Source organism: Pseudophryne corroboree, chromosome 7 (genome assembly GCF_028390025.1).
Source record: "Pseudophryne corroboree isolate aPseCor3 chromosome 7, aPseCor3.hap2, whole genome shotgun sequence".
Lineage (NCBI taxonomy): Eukaryota > Metazoa > Chordata > Amphibia > Anura > Myobatrachidae > Pseudophryne > Pseudophryne corroboree.
The window spans coordinates 375,812,745-375,838,432 of NC_086450.1; the positions used below are offsets into that span (position 1 = coordinate 375,812,745).

The 25,688-nt window shown below is 42.8% G+C and overlaps 1 long non-coding RNA gene across 1 annotated transcript; it reads right to left on the bottom strand.

Annotated features, from left to right (window-relative positions):
• Positions 1-810: 810 nt before the first annotated feature.
• On the bottom strand, positions 811-23,665 carry LOC134945326 (uncharacterized). Its single transcript, XR_010182098.1, has 3 exons — positions 23,572-23,665; positions 11,995-12,061; positions 811-915 (listed from the first exon to the last, which is right to left on the bottom strand). It is a non-coding gene; the product is annotated as an uncharacterized LOC134945326 (long non-coding RNA).
• Positions 23,666-25,688: the final 2,023 nt, after the last annotated feature.

The following is a 25,688-nucleotide window of genomic DNA, read 5'->3' on the forward strand; positions in this document are numbered from 1 at the left end:
TGTAAAAAGGGGTAATCTGCCTGCCGCAATGTGTAAAAAGGGGTAATCTGCCTGCCGCTATGTGTACAAAGGGGTAATCTGCCTGCCGCAATGTGTACAAAGGGGTAATCTGCCTGCCGCAATGTGTAAAAATGGGGAATCTGCCTGCCGTAATGTGTAAAAATGGGGACGCTGTCTGCCGTAATGTGTAACAAGGGCACGCTGTCTGCCGTAATGTGTAAAAAGGGGACGCTGCCTGCCGTTATGTGTAAAAAGGGCACGCTGTCTGCCGTTATGTGTAAAAAGTGCACGCTGTCTGCTGTAATGTGTAAAAAGAGGAATCTGTCCGCTGTAAGGTGTAAAAGGGTCTCTACCTGGTGTAGTGGTGCTACTGTGCGACGTAATTTGAATAATGGAGACTACTGTGTACCGTTTTATGAAATGGTATTATTTTGTGGCCACACCCCTTCCCCACAAAGCCACGCCACTATGTATTTTTGCGCGCGCCTATGGCGCGCACTGCCCCTGTTTTGCATGCAGGGGTGGGGCTCCGATGCCGTTTCTTGCACACAGTGCTAAAATGTCTAGTTATGGCACTGTTGCTAGGTATCCATTTCTCTGGCCCTGAGCAGGTCCCCCTCACCAGATCCTCTCCAGGGGTGAGGGGGTGGACTTGGATGGGATGTGTGTGTGTGGGGATATGTGGGGGGGGGGGGGGGGGGGGGGGGCAAAGCATTTTGTCGCACCTGGGCCCACCGCTCGCTTGTTCCGCCACTGGCTGAACCTGATCAGCATATGCAAAGAAACTGGTGACTCATGAGTCCCCTCCCCCAGAAACTAGATAACATATTGATTACACTGGAGCTCACTTGCATTTTTGGTCTCAGAGTGGCTGTGTGGTCTCAGACGATGATGGACTTGCTAGCAGATCAGTTCCTGTATTTATTTACAGAGAGAGAGAGTGATATGGAAAGACGAATCTATATAACCTAAGGATAATAGTATTGTATCGCTGGCATGTAACTGTAATTGTAAATGTAATTGTATGTAACTGCATGTAACTCTATGTAACTATGTTCTAACTGCTTACTGTGTGAGTTGTAACCATGTAACTATAGGTATACTGTACTTTGTAATATATATTGAATGCATACCCTTTTAACAACAAATATATACATCAATGAGCTTTGGAACTCAGATAATGTGTGGGTGTATTGTTTTCTCTTATGGGATACAGTGTTTTGCGATGTATAGCGCACTTTTATTGTATATGGTAGTAAGAGGTGCAGGCATTTACAATATATATTAGAGCGGGCATTTTAAATATTTGTGAGAAATCAATTTGGCATTCATAGATGGGGGCTCGTCCGGGATATCAGGGTCTTAATGATGCACTGTACATTACAAACGCGGCTGTAATTGACCGGCTCCAATGGACGCATTGAGAAGCTGATGAAAATAACATCCACGTGTATTGGTATGGTATCAGTAAGCCAATGATATGAAATTTTAAGGGACAATGCGTTTCTCATAATATTTAAGATGCTAAAATGTATTTTTATTGTTGCAAAACAAGGTTCAAATAAGTCATATTGTGTTTGATTCAGATTGGATTGTTTATCTGTTTAAGTAGGTTTAAAAGTATATTTAAAAGTTGCTGCATAGCTTTGATATAGTTTTTATTTTTAACTCAGGCCTAAAATAACTGCAGGTGCTTGCATGGTGTGTGATTTCTTTGTGACAAAGGAAGCCGCATTGTCTGTCCTCCATTTTGGACTAACCACATGGCCTATCCACCATTTTGTGTAACCCTCATGGATGTGGAAGGGGGAGGAGCAGCGGCCATTTTGGGAAGGTCATTTTTCTAAATGGATGATTTTCAGTCTGCTCAAGAATAATCAGCTTTCCTTGGTCACATGAAACACAATTTATGAGTTACCAATGCATTTATTTAACCCATGCCATAGTCAATTACAAATAGTTTTAATTGGGCTTAGTGAAAGTTAATAGTGAGATGAATACTTGATGTAAGAAGTACACACAGATAAAAAAACAAAGTTTTTTTTCTTTTTTTTCTTTTACCTCTAGGATTTAGGTAACTCTGCTTACTATAAGATAGCCATTGAAATGCAAATTAACCTGTGTAAATGCTTTTTCTTAGCAGTGAAAACCACGTTTACAGGCAGCCAAAAGCACACAGCATTGATATGCAAATTAGAAGCACTAAATGGGTAAATGAGTTTCATAGGAGACCAGTGAATGATACATATATACAATATTATTATAATTATGTGCGTGTTTATATCAGTGCATGTTCTGCAAGATGGCTATCCAATCTGAATCATATCATTTAAATTATTGATTATTGCTAGAGTCATTATAGATCTGTGTGAAACCGGAGATATTTTTGTTACTATATAGTTAAAACTAAAATAAGTATTTAAGGAAGTAAGAGTAAAATCACAAAACGCAGTTCTGGCCTAGTAGAAAGAGGGTTTATACAGAAAGAATGTGTGTTGTGTTAAGTGAGCAATTATAGTTAATATTGCTCACATTTATAGAAATTGTATGATTTGTGCTATTGCGGACGTACGGTTTTGTACATGTGTCTCGGACAAAGTACGGAACTGCACACGCGGCGTAAACACGGTCGCGTGTTTACGCAAATTGCGTAAGAATATGGTCGCTAAGTACAAATTACACAATAGTTCGTTTAGTTTAAAGGTGGGACAGTAGCCACGCTACAATAGCACCAAACTACCCGGTTTCTAAAGAAATTTAGTATAAAAACAAAATTTAGTATAAATAATTTTTTTTAATTGCCTCTGGGGGTAAAGCTGCCAACTTGAATGAATCCTAATTTTCTGTACAGAAAAAAAACAAGTATACCTGAGTGAGCGAACGTAGGAGTGAGTGAAATTCGAACCCCGTAATGCGGGATCCCGTCGTTTGGTACATCAAGTGAGTGGAGGCTTGGTGGCGTGAGGCGGCTGACTCACGTTAGTATAAGGTTTAATACGTAAGTCGTGAGCAGACTTACACAGGAGCGTGGTAGGGAATTGTGAATTATGAACTGTGTGACCCATGTAGTTTTTTTTTATACGCTCCGGCTGAGGTTTCGCAGCTTGTGATTCGATTCCAGTGGTCGTACGGCAGATAAGTAACAAGAACCTATACGCTGTGCGTTTGGACCGCGCGTTTGTGGGTGCGATATATAGCGCAACGTGATATCCTTTTTACGAGCTTTTGCGTAAAATCGCGGTATCATCAGCGCTGTATAGAGCATACACAAGCGTAATTTGTGTATAATAAAGTGCATAGGGAGTTTTCGCTGGTCTCTCTCAGGAAAATCTCCAACGGCCGATACTTTACTGGAAAGAGTAAGTTATTCCTAAAAAACTTCCAGTAAATATAGGTCACATAGGGCCCTAAGTTGGGTACATTGCCTTCGCTATCGACAGTGTATGGTAGTACTGGCCAACGTGGGCGGTGAGCGGGTGAAGAGCGCCCGGAGAACTTTCACCGTTACCTTATATTGAGTATTTTGGTGTTTGTGGGAAAAGGCCCACAATTATGGGAGCCAGTTGCTCAAGTAAGGGACGTTTTGTAACCAGGGTTCAGGTTGAAGAGCCGCGGCCCATGGGGTCAGCGAAGTTTAAAGGAAAAAGTATTGAAGACTTTTTGTCTGAATGGGAAAGTGTGACTGACAAAGATAGGGAACCATTCCCTAAGGTGGGCAGCTTTGAACCAGAGGTATTGCAGAACTTAAGGATAAGAATAAGGGGTATATGCAATTAGCGGCGAATCGCGGCAAATTATCGCCGTTTTTTAATTCGACACAATTCGACTTGTGAATTCCGGCAGGTGGCTTCCGGAATTCACCATATTCAATGAAAAACGGATTCGACAGTCCCGCGGGCGAAAAACGGCCGATTTGCCGGATTTTGCCGCGATTTAAAAAAACGGGGAAAAACGGGAAAAAAACGGAAAAAAAAATGGCGTGGGGTCCCCCCTCCAAAGCATAACCAGCCTCGGGCTCTTCGAGCTGGTCCTGGTTCTAAAAATGCGGGGACAAAATTGACATGGGATCCCCCGTATTTTTAAAACCAGCACCGGGCTCTGCGCCTGATGCTGGTGCAAAAAATACGGGGGACAAAAAGAGTAGGGGTCCCCCGTATTTTATACACCAGCATTGGGCTCCACTAGCTGGACAGATAATGCCACAGCCGGGGGTCACTTTTATACAGTGCCTTTGCGGCCGTGGCATTAAATATCCAACTAGTCACCCCTGGCCGGGGTACCCTGGGGGAGTGGGGACCCCTTCAATCAAGGGGTCCCCCCCCAGCCACCCAAGGGCCAGGGGTGAAGCCCGAGGCTGTCCCCCCCATCCAAGGGCTGCGGATGGGAGGCTGATAGCCTTGAGGAAAATGACAGAATATTGTTTTTCCAGTAGTACTACAAGTCCCAGCAAGTCTCGCCCGCAAGCTGGTACTTGGAGAACCACAAGTACCAGCATGCGGGAGAAAAACGGGCCCGCTGGTACCTGTAGTACTACTGGGAAAAAAATACCCAAATAAAAACAGGAGACACACACCGTGACAAGTACAACTTTATTACACACTGCCGACACACACATACTTACCTATGTTGACACACCGACTGCCACAGTCTCCGACGATCCGAGGGTACCTGTGAAATTTTTTTTACTCGCCTGCCAGTGTCCAGAGATAAATCCACGTCCAGAGATAAAATCCTCGTACTTGGCAAAATAAAAACACGCACACCCGTACCAACGGACTGAAAGGGGTCCCATGTTGACAGAGCCGGTCATAGGCATAGGCAAACTAGGCAATTGCCTAGGGCATTTGATATGCCTAAGGGCATCAGCAGCTTCTGCTGATTAAAATGATATGTGGCATGCCTATATTCTGTGTGTAGCATTTCATATGCAGATACAGCCACAGTCTCCCACAGTATATAGGCATGCTGCATATCATTTTAATCAGCAGAAGCTGCTTGTGCATCCTAGGCACATAGCAATGCAAATAAGATCCATTTTCATTAAAAAATGTGCCCGACATTAGCATTGAGGCAAGATTTATGAGGAGACATCTGTATTCAAGCAGAGGCAGAGGTAACAGTGTTAGTGGCAGTGTGAGTGTTGTGTGTATGTGAGTAGGTTGGTTGTGCAGTAGTGTTTGGAATATGTGCAAGGAGCATTATGTGTGTCATGTAAAAATGCATTAATAATGTGCAACATATGTGTAAGGGGCACTATGTGTGTCATTATGTGTATAAGGGCATTAATAATGTGCGGCATATGTGTAACAGGGTACTACTGTATGTGTGTCATTATGTTTATAGGGGCACTAATATTGTGCAGCAAATGTGTAGGGGGCACTATGTGTGTCATTATGTTTATAAGGGCATTAATAATGTGCGGCATATGTGTAAGGGACATTATGTGTAAAAGGGCATTAATAAAGGTTGTCATAATGTGTAAGGCACATTATGTTTATAAGGACATTAATAATGTGTCTCATATGTGTAAGAGGCATTACTGTGTGGCATTATGTGTATAAGGTGCTCTACTATGTAGCGTTGCGTATAGAAAGGGCACTACTGTGTCGTCTAATGTGAATAAAGAGCAATAGGGTGTGGTGTAATGTGAATAAGGAGCAATTCAGTGTGATGTAATGTGAATAAGAGGCTGTGAGGAGTAACGTTTATAAGGTAAAGTGACACTACTGTGGGATGTAATATGAATTATGGGCACTATCGCATGATCAAATGTTAATGAAGTTGCAGTACTGTTTGGCGTAATTGGAATTGGGGTTACTATTGTGTGGCCATGCCCCTTGCCAAACAAAAACACACCCCTTTTTGGGCTGTGCGCCAAATGTGCAAACTGTTCCTATTCAAAATAAAGGGGGTACAAACCCCAAAATAAGGACTGCTATGGATGAGGGGTGATGGTGCTGGGAAAGAGGTGCAAGGTCAGAGGCGGAACCAGCGGTGGTGCTTGGGGGGCACCAGCCAAAATCTTGCCTAGGGCATCATATTGGCTAGGGCCGGCTCTGCATGTTGACACATGGGACCCCTTTCCACGAATGCCGGGACCTTACGTGACTCCTGTCACTGAGGTCCCTTCAGCCAATCAGGAAGCGCTACTTCGTGGCGCTCACCTGATTGGCTGTCTCGCGTCTGAGGTCAGACAGCGCATCGCAAAGCCTCTCCATTACTTTCAATGGTGGGAACTTTGCCGTCAGCGGTGGGGTTACCCGCGGTCAGCAAAGTTCCCACCATTGAATATAATGGAGAGGCTTTGCGAGGCGCTGTCTGACAGCTCAGAAGCGCAGCCAATCAGCAGAGTGCAAGGACGTTGCGCTCGCTGATTGGCTTAAGAGACCTTTCAGTGACAGCAGTCACGGGGGGGTCTCTCTGCATTCGTGGAAAGGGGTCCCATGTGTCAACATGGGACCCCTTTCAGTCCGCTGGTACGGGTGTGCGTGTTTTTATTTTGCCAAGTACGAGGATTTTATCTCTGGACGTGGATTTATCTCTGGACACTGGCAGGTGAGTATAATTTTTTTCACAGGTACCCTCGGATCGTCGGAGACTGTGGCAGTCGGCGTGTCAACATAGGTAAGTATGTGTGTGTCGGCAGTGTGTAATAAAGTTGTACTTGTCACGGTGTGTGTCTCCTGTTTTTATTTGGGTATTTTTTTCCCAGTAGTACTACAGGTACCAGCGGGCCCGTTTTTCTCCCGCATGCTGGTACTTGTGGTTCTCCAAGTACCAGCTTGTGGGGAGGCTTGCTGGGACTTGTAGTACTACTGGAAAAAACAATATTCTGTCATTTTCCTCAAGGCTATCAGCCTCCCATCCGCAGCCCTTGAATGGGGGGGACAGCCTCGGGCTTCACCCCTGGCCCTTGGGTGGCTGGGGGGGACCCCTTGATTGAAGGGGTCCCCACTCCCCCAGGGTACCCCGGCCAGGGGTGACTAGTTGGATATTTAATGCCACGGCCGCAAAAAAATAAAAAAAAATAAAAATAAAAATATTATTTAAAAAATATATATAAATAATACTTGTGCCTCCAAAAAAGACAAACCAAGTATCTAATCCCTTCTAATATAAATAGATATGCTATTATCAATAAAAAAACCACAAAAAAAAACCATGTTTTAAATTTTTTTTATTAGTTTCACCCACCAAAGTGTGGCGGATTGAAAATGTTGAATTTACTGTCTAAAAGCACTGTTGTCGAATTTCCAAACTTCAATTGAATACACTTTGGTCGAATTGCAGCACTTGTATCATTGCAGAAAAGTCGAATTTGACAAAAGTCGAATTTCAAAAAGTCGAATTTTGAAAGTCCGTTTTTTGGACGGAAAGCACTGAATTGCATTGACGATTTTTTTTTTGGGGCGAAAAATTCCCGAAATTCGACAATTTCGGAAATTCAACCGCAATTGCATATACCCCTATGTCTGATAAAATCCCAAAAACAAAGGGTCAGACATACAAATTGTTTAAACCTGTGACAGCAAGAGGGGTTGGTGAGTTTGATCCTAAGGTATTGCAGGTGGTATGTTTAACCAAAGTCATATAAGACAAGGATGGAAATATAAGAACTGTTTGAACTTGTAGCAACAATAAATAAGTAGGAAAAAAAAAAGAGAATGCAAGTACACCGCCTTATGTAGATGTGGAAGCAGTTACGGCCAGCATACAAACTATAGAAAATAATAAAAAATATGAAAAATATGACTGTAACCTATATATGTACTAATGAATGTTGAAGTTTTATTTAGGAGGAGAAGGTGACCTGATCGTTTTCAGCCATTTCTCATGCACCCAAGAGGAGTATCCAACCGGTAAAAGAAGAGCAGTAGCCTGTGGGGGAAGTGGCTGAGACCAGTGGAACAGGTAAGTATGGTATCATTCGTGTACATATATAGTAAAATAAAATAAAAATAAACAAAAAAATCAAGAAAGTAACGTCAGAAATGGAGAAAAACCTGTCCGCACATTAGTATTTGCCAGTAGGAAAGCGGACAGAGACAAGGTAACCCCCGGGTATTTCTTTCAGTTACCATATAAGAAGTATTCATTCCTAGTAATGCCCCTAGTAAAGATGAGCTCGGAAATGTTTGATGGACCATGTACAGACCCTTAATACGGGATGAGAAGGATTGAATGAATACTTCGTATGACCTAGAAGCTTGTTAAACTTTTTCTTCGTTTTTGTCTCTTGCAGAAATAAAAAACTCTCCACCTGGATAAGACCACTGGTAAACAATACTTCGGCAAATGGGAGATGGCTGTCTCTGTGCAAATGGACGGGCTCAATAAGGCATTGAGGGCAGGGTGCAGACTTCTTTGCAAAATTGGAAAGGGGTCACAGTAGCTAATCTTAGAGAGTACGCTATTGAACATCACAAGAATAGTGTTAGGCGCAGAGAACAACAGGTGGAGAGGTTGAGGACGGTAAGTATACTGGCACATACAGGAAAGACCCATCAGTCCAAACCCCAGATCCCTAATGGTCAATAATATGTTACACTTGTAGGAAGGAAGGGCATTTTGCCAGAGATTGTAGGAGTAGTAGGACACATAGTCAATATAGATCCCCTAGACAGAAAACACAAGCCACATTATTAAACACATAGACGGGACCAAGGGACATATAGTAAGGAATCATAAGCCATATAGAAAACACAGATTCGGTTAATGGGAAGAACAGAATAAATGCAACTTACTAATGTTACATTTCACTGTTCTAGATGCATGTCCATCACAGGTAGAGGAAATTAACTCACAGATACCGGGTTCCCTATGAACTTAGGATGGACAGGACACTGGATTGATGGCTGGGATAGTCCCAGTAGAGATAAGACACACAGAATTTTATTTTTTAAGTGGTATAGACCAAGTAGAGAATCACTTCCCCGTAGTGCCCAATCCAGTTGTCAAATTTTTATAAAATCTTCTTCACCTCTACAAACTCATCTGTCACCAACCTCTATTCTGTTTCTCTACAGTTTTCCTCTTCATCTTTTGCGTTCACACAGGGTGGTACAATACATGGACCCAAGTACAGTTCAAACTCCACATGCCTAGGTCCTTCAGAGTTCTGCCCAAACCCAGTATATCTCAACAGCACGATGACACCAGTATTACTGCAGTGTGCCTTGTTATGCACAAAGGGTGGAGAATGGGAATACTGGTGAAGGGAAATTTCGTATAGACACTGATATGCCTGTTGGTGAATGGCAAACCTGACATTTTCTTTTTCATTTTCTTCTTCTTTCTCTCCTCTAGAGATGTTTCTTTTTTCTTTTTCTTTTTTTTTTGAGTTATACTCATGGTACTCTACATTGCAAACACACGATAGTTAAATTAAGATACAAAAATGTGTGTTCCCTGCAGGAAGAGGCAGTCTGGAGGACAAAGGGGTATGGCCAGGAGTCCTCAGGACTGTAGGCAGGTGGACACGGTAAGCCAGTAGCCCCCAGAGCATACCTTCCAAGTCTAGCTGAGGTGGCACACGGTCTGACTCATCTAGGCAAAGAGGGTAGGTGCAGGCTGATGAGAGCCTACTGGTGTGCGCCAGGATTCTATTCTCATACAGGTAAGAGAGCAATGACCTGTCTTACTTGCTTGAGGAAGAATATTAGTAAAGCAATACCAACAGAGCCATCCCATATCCCTCCTGCAGACGGATCTTTTCAGGAAATACAAATCGACTTCGTACAGTTAACACCCTTTAGGAATTATTGTTATGTATTGGTGTGCACTGATGTTTACTCAAACTGGGTAGAGGCATTTCCTGCCGCCATGGATGCTGCTGTGTTTACCGCAAAGAAAAATTGCGCAGAAATTTGTGTGTAGATAAGGATACCCCTGGAAGTAGGAGCAAAGCCTGAAATTGTACTATTGTCATAATAGATACTGCCACTAGTATTATGTAGCTTCTGAACCACTCCCAGATCTTCACTCAATGAATCACCCTCTTCGAAATTTGTTTTGGTTTTGGTATTTGTGTCTTTTTGGTTGTTTTTGGAAGACAACCTCATGTCATGATTGAGCCGCACAATGATCAGAAATATACCAATGAGGTGACAGTACAGTACCTTATTGAGATGAGCCAGCATTTGAGAACTTGACAAAAGAACTTGAAACTGTTGATTGCTGGTATACCAAATGCTAACTGTCTTGATTATGAACCAAGACACTGTGTGATTGTCCTTACGCTCAGGTTGCCTAATAGACGGGTGGGAAGGACCATACCAAGATTTGTTGACAGCACTAAAGGTCGCTGAAAGAGAGATTTGGGTCCACTCGTCCCACTGCAATAAGGTCGCTGACCCGGAGAGAACTCGTGACAAAGTAGTTTATTGCTCACATTCATCGAGTTTGTGAACTGTGTGTTTGAAGTGAACTGTGTGTTCCAAGTGAACTGTGTGTTCAAAGAGCAAGGTGGAGAGCAAAGTGAACTGTGTGTTCCAAGTGAACTGTGTATTCAAAGAGCAAGGCAAAGAGATCGCAAAAGTATCACCAGAAACTGTTCCATGAAGACTGAGAGACTGCACTGTTGGACACTACCTGAGCGTACTAAAGGACTGCAGAAAGACCAGTCATTGTAATTGATTTGTTATGAACAAGAGTTGTTTTGTTCTATTTCTCTTTTCTCTCTTTCCCGCTGACAAACATTTTCTTTCAGGATATTCTATTTTTGTGAAGGTTTTTTTTTTATGAGGAGTTGAGTGTGGGACTGGAACTGGTTCTGGAGGAAGGAGTGATCTCCTTATAGGATCCCAGGATTAGCCGATTAGTTTGATAAAATCAGAGAAAAATCAAAGGTCTAGTAGTTATGGAGTTTAGAGGTAATCAGGAACAGTCAGACAATGGCTATTCACACACTGCAGATAAAGAGCTCACTAACATTTGTGGAAGAAAGGTTTATGAGTGGCTCTCCCCGAACTCCGAAGGTTTATGTTATTTAGGAAGGACACTACTTATAACCCTTGTTCAATGATTAAACAGAACTAGCATACGTTCCAGAAATGGAAACAATGTTCAGAAAATGATAGGAATATGTAGATCATGAAAATTTTATATGTCACAGTCACGATTTGTTTGTGTCTTTTTCATCTACCCAGCAGAACCTCAATCGAGCCCAAACATCAGTGTACAAAGACGTAGGTACATGTATGTGTGAAATGTTCGCCGCAAATCAGACATTATAGGCCAAAGCACTGTCCCAGCATACTCTATAGGTTGAATGTTGTCCCACACCCAACCAGTGGTCCCGTGACCGCCGAGTGCATATAGATGATGTCTCGTCCTCCTCCCTGTCTTCCCCAAATATAGTCAAGTGTCTGATTTGCGAAATGCATACATACTTGTGTCTAGGTCACCGATTATGGTATGAAATATATTTTCTTATGTTAATAATTGATGGCAGTTATTGTTTACTGCCAAAGGGTTGACTGTCAAAGTCAAAAATATTACATAAAGAGAACATACAAACTACACACATTTAAGTCGCTATACTTGCAAATATGCGCAGCGAGCACAGCAATATATGGTAACACACGCATTTACACGGACATGCCACAGAGATGGATTCGACACTTATTTCATACAGTACATAATTATAATAATATCAAGCGCCAGACATCATGGTGATTTAAAATCACCTAATGAATTAATGTCATGAATGTGTATTATTTGAACGGAACCAGATACACCTGTCATGTTTACTTTTAAAACAAGCAGATTGGTGTGTAGATTAATTTGATACTTGTTATTAAGTTGTAGGACATTGCAGCGGAGAGTTATGATTGAATGTATAAAAGCTAAAATCACTTTGTTAGAACAATGAATGATACAGTGAACAGGGAACTCAGGCCAGCCCTTTGGCAGTCTTCAGGGCTGAACCTGATCAGCATATGCAAAGAAACTCCCCCAGAAACTAGATAAAATATTGATTACACTGGAGCTCACTTGCATTTTTGGTCTCAGAGTGGCTGTGTGGTCTCAGACGATGATGGACTTGCTAGCAGATCAGTTCCTGTATTTATTTACAGAGAGAGAGAGAGCATGATATGGAAAGACGAATCTATATAACTTAAGGATAATGGTATTGTATCGCTGGCATGTAACTGTAATTGTAAATGTAATTGTATGTAACTGCATGTAACTCTATGTAACTATGTTCTAACTGCTTACTGTGTGAGTTGTAACCATGTAACTATAGGTATACTGTACTTTGTAATATATATTGAATCCATACCCTTTTAACAACAAATATATACATCAATGAGCTTTGGAACTCAGATAATGTGTGGGTGTATTGTTTTCTCTTATGGGATACAGTGTTTTGCGATGTACAGCGCACTTTTATCGTATATGGTAGTAAGAGGTGCAGGCATTTACAATATATATTAGAGCTGGCATTTTAAATATTTGTGAGAAATCAATTTGGCATTCATAATATAGATCCAGGGGTTTTGCCCCAGTGTTAAGTCCCAGTATACTGTGTATGTACATCCAGGGGCTGGCATGTCGTATATATCAGTACTAGCTGTTCTTTGCACAGGAGTTTCTGATTTTCACGGTTGTAAATATAAATCAGTGTTAAAAATTTGGTAAATCTATAGAGATTTAAATTTGAGATGTTTTAATGTAAGTACATATTAATCCATGGTTTTTGGTGTTACCCGAGGAGCACCCATAGCAGATACGGTAAAAAGTGACAGGACCACTTTTGCAGTTTATTAAATTCTACACACTGGAGGTGCAATCCAAATTTTGATGCGATTGTCCATTTGGGTGTTATCATTCACACAATGCAAGCTACACATCGGTAATGACATCATTATGTCAACCCCCTTTTCATCCCCTTAGGGGAGGTTTATTAAAATTCTAATTATGTTGTTTTCCTATTTCCCACCTGAAGAATACCTATGTTAAATTTCAGCTTCCTAACATATGGGGAAGTAAGAGAAATAATGATGGGTAACTGAGTGAGTGAGTGAGTGAGGGCTTTCACATTTATATATATAGATCAGTCCAGGGGTGCTGTTGTCTGGTGTATCTGACAACAGGGGGTGATCTCATCTGTCCATATACATCCAGGGGCTCTGACCCAGTGTTAAAAAACCCGAATTATACTGTGTGTGTACTTCCAGGGGCGGGTGTGTCGTATATATCAGTATCAGTCCAGGGGTGTTCTGTCTGTCTGGTGGTGTATCTGACAAGGGGTGCTCTGTCCACCTAGGGGTGATCTGTCCGTCCATTCAAGGGCTCCACACCAGTGTAAAATTAAAATAATAAAAGCTAAAAAGCCTAAAATATAATTATAAAAAATATATATCTTTTTTGTTTGTGCTGTGCCCCAGTGTACTGTACAATTTGTATTTTATTTTTATAAGTACTGTGACACTGCCGGTCAGCCTGCAGTATATTTTCATTTCATACTCATGTTGGTGATATTAAACCGCAGTGTTTGATTATTATTTCGTACTGATACACGTATTGTGCCACACTGAAGGTGTTACATTTTTTGTACAGATTGTGTGTGCTGTACCCTACTTCATTTCTGTTTGTGGATAGATTTGGAGGATGAACAACTGAGAGGAGAGCAGGAAGCACATACTAGTGGTGCAGGTACTGGCAGCAGTCAAACGATACAAGTCCATCAACGTCATCTATTAAGGCGATGCCCAGGGACAGAGAGGTGTGTGTGTGGCACCCAGTGTGTGTGTGTGTGGTATCCAGTGTGTGTGTATATGGCACCCAGTGTGTGTGTGTGTGTTTGTGGCAACCAGTGTGCGGGTGGGTGGCATCCAGTGTGTGTGGCACCCAGTGTGTTTGTGTGTGTGTGTGTGGGGGGCGCATCCGTGTGTGCGTGTGTGTATGTATGTATGTATGTATGTATGTATGTATGTATGTATGTGGCATCCAATGTGTGTGTGTGTGTGTGTGTGTGTGTTGCTCCCTGTGTGGGTGGTGGGGCATCCAGTGTGTGTATGTATGTCCTTCCCATGTGTGTGTTTGTGTGTGATACCCAGTGTGTGTTTGTGTGTGTGTGTGATACCCAGTGTGTGTTTCACACACAGAACAAATCATCTTTTCTTATTAATTATGCCCGCCAGGTGGACATGAAAGGGAGGGGCTAGGGGTGTGGCTTCAATAATGGCGTGGCTAGGGGGTGAGTTTCACCACTTTAAGCACTGTCTGCACCATCTGCACATGTGGGGAGCAGTACAAGTAAAGATGGTGATGATGAGGACATAATAGAAATTGAGGATTTGTGTGTGGAAGTGGGACAGGATGAGGGGGATATGTGTGTACTACTACTCTCTGACACTGAGGATGTTGATGACATTGTTTGTGTTCGTCAGCAAGCAGTGGCTGCAGTTGTTCACCATGATAAAAAGAAAGACAGTGCCTGGGCAGAAGACCAAAAAAGCAACATCTTGGATGTTGGATTATTTTTACCCCAATCCTGGCAATGTTTGTGAAAGCATCTGCTCCATTTGTGAGGCCAAAGTTAGTAGAGGTAGGAACGTTAGCCATCTAGGCACCTCCTCCTTGTTACGTAATTTGCGGCGAAGACATGAAACTTATTGTACAAGATTATAATGTAATTAACTCCTTCATCATCAACATCCTCAGAGTCATTACTGATCGGAGGTAGTCCTTCTAAAAAATTGTTTTTTAGAGGGGCAATTCCATCTTGCACCTCTTTGCATTATGTTCTGTTTGGAGTATTGCTGACTGTCTTCTTGTGTAGATGACAAACATTTGTATAGTTTATTTAACTGCCACCCTGTCTGCCACTGCAGTGCCATTCTGTTTTATAGATGAGCCATGTTGGAAGTTTAAGTGCCACATGTTTGTGCCGCCAACTACTGTTGCTTAAGTTAATCATCCAGCTACCTCAGTGAAACGTTTTGGCCTATACTGGATGAAAACAATATTGTGAGTTGTGAGGTGGTCAAAATTGACTGGAAATTAGTGGAATTTTATGTTATTTAGGTTAATTATACTGTAGAAACAAAAACAGGCCAAAATTATGTGATTTTAGCTGTTTTTATGATTAAAATTATTTTTTTAAACACAGATCCAAAACAAATACATATCCCAAACACAAAGGAAATAGATATCCAAAACAATTTTGAATAGAGATGTGCGCCATCTGAAATCTCGGGTTTTTGGTTCTTGTTTTGGATATGTATCTCCATTGTGTTTTGGATATGTATTTAAAAAAATAATTTTATCACCTTGCGCTTATCACTGCTTTATCACTTCTTTATGCCTTCTCCAGGTTAATACATCTGGCAAATGGTACAAGTTCCCTCAATGCAATGCGCCCTACGGCACTGACCGGTTCCCCCTTGCCAGCCCTCCCCCATACTGGCAGGTGCATTTACACACTGTGTTGCTGCACTTCAATAAAATAAAATTAAGATTTTCCTAAATGACAGGAGGGCCCCATTACCATGGCCATCTTAACAGCAATGTAGGCCCCTGGGCAAAGCAATTCACTGGGGCCCCTACCCATCCTCCAGCGGTAGGGGTGCAGATATCTCAAGTTCCTGGAAATAGATTTCTTAGCTTTCAATGGGATAAAAAACTAGAGCGTTCCACCTTCCTGGAGGTACTGGGAACTTGGGGATCAGAGTTCAGGAGCCAGAGCAATCCAGAGACGAAAATATAAAACTGCATACCAGGCGTGTGGAGCTGGAGCAGGGACCAGCTGCTGGAAGGCTGATATCTCTGGTTCTGGGCATAGTAGAGACAAGCTGCCAGTATCCACCAAAAGGGGAGGGTCCCAGCTTTTGGAGTATACCCTTTAGAAAAAGTATAAGTCAGAAATAACCTGAGATAACTGGCTGGGTAGAGCAATTAACAGGCTTGGATGGGGACCACTGCTTTGAAGTCGGATATCTAGGTCCGATTTTAAAAAATCTGGTACCCCTAGAAAAAGTGGACTTTCAGCTATCAGGCTAGGACCCTTATACTTTTGGGGCCCTTGGGCAACGAAAATACGGCCCTGCCCATTACCCATGTGTGCCCCTGACACCACCTCCAATTACCCATGTGTGGCTCTGACACCCTCTTTGCCTGCTCTGTGGCATAGTGACAGAAACAGTTTGATGCATCGATTATTTTGTTAGCTAATTAGCCAGTTAACATGACAGCAAGGAGAGTCATAGCCTATGTTACTATGAGGATCTCAAAGAACATTTCCGTGAATATCCAATCAAAATAGGTTCTGTTGTTGTTGAGTTTATTGCAAACGTATATACAGTATATAAACAGCTCCTGAGGAAAACAAACAGCAGGTTGGTTAAAACGATCATCGGGTAGGCTGTTGCTGCTGATCCATGGACATTTCATGGACTCCATGTGAGTTTTCCAAAATACAAGCTGCATAAACGTAAGTGCTGGTTCTTTGCTGTTTTCATGAAAGTAAGTGTGTTTATTTTCTCATATGAAACTGGCACCACACATTATATAATGGAGTCCTTCTGGTCTGTACTAATATATATATATATATATATATATATATATAATACAGGAGGTACCGGAAGGTGTGACGCTGGTGACACTTGATGTCACCAGCCTATACACATGTATTCCGCATAAGGCTGGAGTGGAGGCGGTACGTAAGTTGATCTATGGCAACTCACTTTACAATGGACCTGATATTGGGGGTAATTCCAAGTTGATCGCAGCAGGATTTTTGTTAGCAGTTGGGCAAAACCATGTGCACTGCAAGCAGGGCCGGTGCTAGGGTGTTCGGCGCCCCCCTGCAAACTATAAATTTGCGCCCTCCCATATTCCTTTGGCGCGCGCCAGGAAAAGGGGTGTGGTCTCACAAGTAAGGGGCATGGCCACAGAGTAGTACCCCCATTTAAAATTACGCCACAATGTAGCACAATCTTATTAATCTTATACGTAATGCCCCACCCGTAGTAGTAGCGTCCTTATACGTAATGCCCCACCCGTAGTAGTAGCGTCCTTATATGTAATGCACCCCAGTAGTAGTAGCATCCTTATACATAATGCCCCCCCAGTAGTAGTAGCATCCTTATACATAATGCCCCCCTGTAGTAGTAGTGTCCTTATACATAATGCACCCCCGTAGTAGTAGTGTCCTTATACATAATGCCCCCCCAGTAGTAGTAGCATCCTTATACATAATGCACCCCCAGTAGTAGTAGCGTCCTTATACGTAGTGCACCCCCAGTAGTAGATGCGTCCTTATACGTAATACCCCCCAGTAGTAGTAGCGTCCTTATACGTAATGCACCCCCAGTAATATTAGCGTCCTTATACGTAGTGCACCTCCAGTAGTATTAGCGTCCTTATACGTAATGCCATCCCAGTAGTAGTAGCGTTCTTATACGTAATGCGCCCCCAGTAGTAGCACCGTCCTTATACATAATGCCCCCCGCAGTAGTAGCATCCTTATACGTAATGCCCTCCCCCCAGTAGTAGTAGCATTGTTATACGTAATGCCCTCCCGGTAATAGTAGCGTCCTTATACATAATGCCCCCAAGTAGTAGTATCGTCCTTATACGTAATGCCCCCCCCAGTAGTAGTAGCGTCCTTATACGTAGTGCACCCCCAGAAGTAGTATCGTCCTTATACGTAATGCCCTCCCGGTAATAGTAGCGTCCTTATACATAATGCCCCCAAGTAGTAGTATCGTCCTTATACGTAATGCCCCCCCAGTAGTAGTAGCGTTCTTATACGTAGTGCACCCCAGTAGTAGTATCGTCCTTATACGTAATGCCCCCAGCCCCAGTAGTAGTAGCGTCCTTACACGTAATGGCCCCCCCAGTGGTAGCGTTGTTACACGTAATGCCCCCCTGTAGTAATAGCGTCCTTATACGTAATGTCCACCAGTAGTGGCGTCCATAGAGCGCGCGCACAGACATACCACACACACACACACACACACACACACACACACACACACACACACACTTCTCTCTCACCCTCCACTTACCTAATCCAGTCTCTCTCTGTACAGCAGCCAGGTCCGTGTAGCTCCGCCCCCTTATGGGCCGTTTAGCCACGCCCCTACTGTCCCGTGTAGCTCCGCCCCCTTCTGTCCCGTACTCGGCGCTCTCACACAGATGAGGTGAGGGGAGGGAGGAGGCGTTTCATGCTGCAGGTGCCCGCTGCCAGTGCCTGTCATACAGTGACAGTCACAGCAGTGGCAGCAGCAGCAGGGGGGGCAGGACGGCGCAGCAGGGAAGGGATGCAGAGCAGTGAAGGCGCCTATCCGTCCCAGCGCCTCCCTGCACTGCATCCCTTCGCTGAGCGGGTAACGCCGGGCCTGACTGCAAGGGAGGCAGATATAACATGTGCAGAAAGAGTTAGATTTGGGTGGGTTATTTTATTTCTGTGCAGGGTAAATACTGGCTGCTTTATTTTTACACTGCAAATTAGATTGCAGATTGAACACACCACACCCAAATCTAACTCTCTCTGCACATGTTAAATCTGCCTCCCCTGCAGTGCACATGGGCCCTCATTCCGAGTTGTTCGCTCGGTAAAAATCTTCGCATCGCAGCGATTTTCCGCTTAATGCGCATGCGCAATGTTCGCACTGCGACTGCGCCAAGTAAATTTGCTATGCAGTTAGGAATTTTACTCACGGCTTTTTCATCGTTCTGGCGATCTTAATGTGATTGACAGGAAATGGGTGTTACTGGGCGGAAACAGGCCGTTTTATGGGCGTGTGTGAAAAAACGCTACCGTTTCCGGAAAAAACGCAGGAGTGGCCGGAGAAACGGAGGAGTGTCTGGGCGAACGCTGGGTGTGTTTGTGACGTCAAACCAGGAACGACAAGCACTGAACTGATCGCAGATGCCGAGTAAGTCTGAAGCTACTCAGAAACTGCTACGAGGTGTGTAATCGCAATATTGCGAATTTATCGTTCGCAATTTTAAGATGCTAAGATTCACTCCCAGTAGGCGGCGGCTTAGCGTGAGCAAATCTGCTAAAATCCGCTTGCGAGCGAACAACTCGGAATGAGGGCCATGGTTTTGCCCAACTGCTAACAAAAATCCTGCTGCGATCAACTTGGAATTACCCCCATTGATCTGTTCTTAACGCTACTTCGTTTTACTTTAGAGCACAATTATTTTATGTTCAATGGGGTGTTTTATAAACAGGTCACGGGCTGTGCAATGGGGTCCTCGGTGGCTCCGTCTTTCGCAAATTGCTACATGTGGGAGACGGAGAAAGGTATTTTCTTTGAAGATCAATGTATTTCTGATGCATTATTCATTTATCATTGATACATAGATGATCTTTTGATTTTTTGGCAGGATGATATCTCTATTTTGACTTCCATTGTAGAAAAACAAAACGCTGTGAGCAATCCGATCAAGTTCACCATGACCAGTAGTGATCACGCAATTTGCTTTTTAGACGTTTACATTCAGATCAGGAATAAACAGATACAAACATCCCTATACACAAAACCTACTGATCGTAATACTATTCTACACACCAACAGTTTCCACCCTAAAACTACCACTTGGGGGCTCCCGTACTCGCAGTTTTTGCGAGTTTGCAGAGCCAACAGTGACTTAGTCAGGGCATCAGGTAAGTTGGATGCCATGGTATAAAAATTTAGGGAAAGAGGTTATGCTGTAAAAGATTTGAAAAAAGCCAGGGATAGGGCTTTATGGGTGGCTCAACGACAACCCATAGATCCTGTGTGTAAAAAACAAACAAAAACAGAGGTAGTCACCTGGGTGAATGAATACAACACACAAAGCCCACGTACCACACAACAGGCGAAAAAGTTATGGCATATGGTCAGGACGGACCCAGATCTAAAATGTTTTCATAAAACGAGGTTAAAGGGGGGTACTCTCGGAGCGATATTCTAAGCAATCTGACTAGATTGCTTAGAATATAAGCCTGATCGCTCCGTGTGTACCCCTTACAGCGATAGCGATGCGCAGCCCTGCGCATCGCTATCGCTGCTGCTAGATTGGCCTGCCGTGCAGGCCAATCTAGCGGGACGCTCACTTCACCCGCTGGGTGAAGAGAGCGGTCCCCCGTCTCCTCCCGCACGCTCAGCACACATCGCGGTTCGCTCAGCACACATCACTCTCCACATCGGCCCGTCTATAATGGGCCTTAAGACCCAGTTTTTCACATGGTAGAAATCTAAAAGACCTTTTAGTTAAAACTGAAGTAACTGGTTTCCTGACACCGGCTACACCCCAAAACTTTCTCAGCCGCAAGAACGGCTGTCATAAGTGTTTGGGATGTACCACTTGTTCATTTTTGCTAACAGGGGACACTATAGCCCATCCACATACCGGAAAAAGATTTAACTTCAAATGGCCACTCACCTGCACGAGCAAATTGGTGATTTACGTTATAGTTTGCCCCTGCGGCCTTTACTATGTTGGGAAGACCGAGTGCCAGCTTAAGGTCAGGCTTACCCAGCATAGATCGGCCATTAGAAATGCATTAACGTCAGGAACAAGCGAACAACCGGTGGCCCGCCATTTTGCAGAATTTAAACATAATTTGGCAAGTCTGAGATATAAGGCGATACACCATATACCTCCATCACGTCGTGGGGGTGACCGGGGTAAAAAACCTCTTACAATTAGAGTCACGGTGGATTTTCCGGTTGGACTGTTTGTCCCCAAAAGGCCTTAATGAAACTCTTGGCCTAGCGCATTTTCTGTAATTCAGTAAACATCATGTGATTCACTGTACTATTAGTAAAATGAATGATTCTTGGCATTAGGGTGAATTCCCAGGGGTGTACACTAGAGGGCAGTAAAGCCCTATGGAATGCCCAACTTTCCTCGGTATAGGATTGGAATTCTTTATGTAATTCTTTATTTGATTTTAACTTGGTAGACATGGTGAGCACGTTATTTTCACATAATTACTGTATTCTGACAATAATTTTACACTTAAAATGACTACTGCACATTAAAAGTGTTCACTTGACCTTTGAATTAGCACACGAAAAATGACTTTTTAAACAATTTTTTAAAAGTTTTTATTGTCTCTAATTTTATATATGTATTGTGATGCACTTGTGGTTAAATGAAATGTATATTTAGCACTGTATGGCACTTTAAAATCACATTTTATGCATGCATATTGTTCATTACACACTGCTCTGTTTAACAGTGTGTAACCATGGTGACTGGGGCCGGTCGGGTGACGTCACTTCCGGTGCGCCGGGGGACCCGCGGCCGGAAGCCTCACTGCTGAACGGCGTCCACGAGTGCCTGGGGATACACTGGAGGAAGGAGGGTAAGATGTCTAATACTGTTATCTATTTAATGCACTGTTTTTGTTGTTTCTGGTTGTCTGAGGAAGGGGATCTTTGCCCCGAAACGTCACATTCAAACTGCCCCGAGGGGCTTGTTCACTGTTTCCTGGTTTGTGAAAGTCTCTGAGTGCCGCCCAGCCTATGGAATATATATATATATATATATACATATACGTTGGATGGTAAGGCACTCCTAAAGCTGAATCTTCAAACGCCGGTGCCTCCGTGTAGCAGAAGCAATATAATCAAAAAGGACATGGCACTCACGGCAGGATACAAATGGTCAAACACATGAGTGTTTGACCATTTGTATCCTGCCGTGAGTGCCACGTCCTTTTTGATTATATATATATATTTATTGTATTTTATATATATATATATATATATATATATATATATATGATAGTGAAGACATTTACAGTATACACTGTTACTGTGAGCTTGGATTAACAACCAGGCCTATTACATGTGCAATATCTCTGTAAAAGCTGTCACTCGAGAAACAAAGTTTATATTTAGGACCCCATTTATCAAGCCTTGGAGAGTGATAAATAGCACGGTGATAAAGTACTAACCTACCAGCTCCTAACTGCCATGTTACAGGTTGTGGTTTAAAAATGACAGTTAGGAGCTGATTGGCTGGTACTTTATCACCATGCAATTTATCACTTTCCAAGGCTTTATAAATCTGGGCCTATATTCCAAAGCCTTCTGTTATAATCCAAAATGCAGGGCTGTAGCTAGGGTGGTGTGGCCGGTGCTCAGCACACAGCACATTTGCCCTGTGGGCGCACCTTCTGCATCCACCTGCAATTGCCTGCCAATGTATGCGCCGCCACCAGCTGCAACACTGCCTGCTGTAATATATAATAGAAGCAGTGTGCCCGACTCCTCTACCAGACACACCGCTGATAACGCATGAAGTTGGGGCTGCATGCCTATGCACTTTCAGAGAACATAACCTAACAAGTGCAAAGACCTGAGCACTGGCTGCAGCACTGCCGACATCTGCAGTACAAGCAAGAAGGATAATGGAAGGACGAATGGCAGCAGTTAGGGTAAGTTATGGAGAGTCTCTTGCATTGGAGAGACAGGAACCACCAAACCCTACAAAAGATCTATAAACATTGATTTTAGGACTGTTCATGATTTTATACATTTTTAACCATGGTTTTTGCTGCTACATTATTTATATAATTCATATTTTCACACACTCATTATAATTAGCGCTTTCTCCGCCTATATATTTAAGTTTATTCAATTTGTTGTTTAAAAATAAAGCTGCTGTCACATTCTAGGTGCACTCGGTTATATTATTTTTACATTACAGCGTGCATGGCATAATGTGTATAAGGGGCTCTTCTGTGGCGTAACGTGTGTAAGGAGTACTACTGTGTGGCGTAATGTGTATAAGGGGTACTACTGTGTGGTGTAATGTTAACAATGGACACTAGTGTGCGGTATAATGTGAAATGCTAATGTTCATGTCTAAATCCCTAAGAAGTCCCAGGAGTTGATGAAAGTGTCTCTACAGACACACCGAGAGATTCCGTCTTATGGGCAGAGTTATGGGAGTGGCACCATACACCTAGCATGGGGATGGTGAACGTCTAGATGGAGCTGCTGAAGTGGGTGTCCCAGGACATCGACAGTCAGATGCCTGGCTATACATACTGTATATATACTGGAATTACCATAAAGCCACGACTACAGCAAATTATGATAACACTGTGGCTGCAGCGTTCTCCTCAGAATCAGCACCTGGATTATTGACCATAAACATTTCCGTGGATTTTTCTGCTTGACCAACATTTTCAGGATTTAATACATTTTCTGTCTTATTTATTTATACATATTTATTGTTTTCTTTCTCATTGAAACATGCCCTTTGTATTCAATTTATATGTTATTGTGATGTTTTACTTTTGGGAACCTCTGTGTTTCCCCAGTCATCAGTAGACTTTACACAGTTTTATAAACTAATACAGAAATTAGTTCCTTATTCATTGTAATCTGCACTTTACTAATGCCCCTTACCATATTTTCATGAGATCAATTGATTGAGACATAGATATAGTGGGATATGGCATATTTTGTTAATATTCATAATGCCTACTTGAGAATGTCAAGATGCTTGGCTTGTCAACATTATCCATGTCAACACTGAGAAAAAGTCAACATGATTAAAATTTCAAGAAAACTTCCCTGGTGATCTAGTAGTGGTGACTTACCATACCTAGTACTGCGGGTCCGGTGGCCCCAGCAACTCCAGCAGCTCCAGCTGTGTCTTCAGGGTACGGCGGTGAAGTCCTGATGACTTGTACCGGATCCTTAGGCACTTCCGGGAGCATGTACAGGTTGAGTATCCCATATCCAAATATTCCGAAATACGGAATATTCCGAAATACGGACTTTTTTGACTGAGAGTGAGATAGTGAAACCTTTGTTTTTTGATGGCTCAATGTACACAAACTTTGTTTAATAGACAAAGTTATTAAAAATATTGTATTAAATGACCTTCAGGCTGTGTGTATAGGGTGAATATGAAACATAAATGAATTGTGTGAATGTAGACACACTTTGTTTAATGCACAAAGTTATAAAAAAATATTGACTAAAATTACCTTCAGTCTGTGTGTATAAGGTGTATATGACACATAAATGCATTCTGTGCTTAGACTTAGGTCCCATCACCATGATATCTCATTATGGTATGCAATTATTCCAAAATACGGAAAAATCCCATATCCAAAATACCTCTGGTCCCAAGCATTTTGGATAAGGGATACTCAACCTGTATGACTAAACTTAACCCTCCCCCTTGTGCCTAACACTGACCTCGCCTCCTATAGCCTAACCATCACCTCCCGTAGCCTAACCCTCCGGCTAGTGTTCCAGAGATCTGGCCATGCACAGTAAACTCTTTTTGTATTATCTGTTTTCATACATTTTCACCATTCTATGAGGTCTATTCAGTAGCAGACGCAATAACATGTCCGCAGTGCGCACACCCAGGACATGCACTGGCCTGATTGACAAGCAGAGGCATTCGCGGGGGGTGGTAATGCGGCATTGCGGGGGCGTCACGGGGGAAAAAATGATGGCCGGTTAGCAATCTTAGCAAAACTGAAGCTGATGAAGCTGAATAATGTCCTATATTCACCCCTACAACTGATGCCAACATACTTGGTAATTTTATGCAACAGAGACATTAATCTCATTATATCAGGAATTATCTGGCTAAAAATAAAATTACAATTAATAGCTTGTGACATCATAATTTAATGAATATTTTATCATATGTTTAATATGGCAACGGCACACAAATTCCATAGCTGAGTCCAGAACCGCTTATCAGGTAAATAAGATTAAATAAAGAGAGTAATAATAAAGAGTAAGCAAAACTGAGTGGTTCAAGTTCCATTTTAATAATTAATCTATAAATTGGGCCACAGTTAGGATTTCTGTATCTAAACAAGAGTGGACTAGTCTGTTATACAAGCTGTGGCTGCACCAAGTACAACACAATATAGAAGAAGCACTTCAATACAATGAACTACAGAGGACATCTGAGTAACCAATGGTTCTCCACCATTGATGGTAGAGAGTTACCTACAGGTTGTATGGTTGTTGTTTTTTATGTGGGAACACACAACACAACACAACACAATTTCATGAAAATCCCATCAGTTGATAATGATATTGGTGACTGGTGGTGAAACCTTCTAAGGCACCACTACAGCATCCACAACTGCCCTAGATGTTGGGATCTTTCTCTCAGACTTTCACGTTAACACCACCGAACCCTCTGTTAAGCCCCATACACACTAGACGAGAAAATAAAAGATCTTTCTCAGAAGGAGCATTATGACTGAGATCTTTTACAATCTGGTTTAGTGTGTATACTCAATGTCATTAACGATGCGCGCTCCCACGCATCTTTAACGACCTCCTCCCTTGTCTGAACATGTACAGATGAGGGAGGTCCTCATTAATGACAGCCATGCTGCAGTTGCAGCATGGGTGTCGTTCTCCCCATCGTCGCTCCCTTCCCCATGGCAACGGCAAGTGTGTATGCACTTGCCGATGCCGGCACCCCGCCGGGTCCCTGCTGCTGCCAATATCTGCACCGGTAGAGGTCGTTTAGTGTGCATGGGCCTTTACTCATGGAACATCAGCAAGTGGAGCAGTATTTATCCTAGTATGTCATAAACAGTCACCCTTCTCTTACAAAGGGGGTGATGCAGGGTTGAATGTTAATCCATATGCATGGCGTATCCTGTGTCATTGCACTTTGCATGCTGAGTAATGGATGCTCTCAAGGACATATTTCATTCGTATCTACACCAGCAA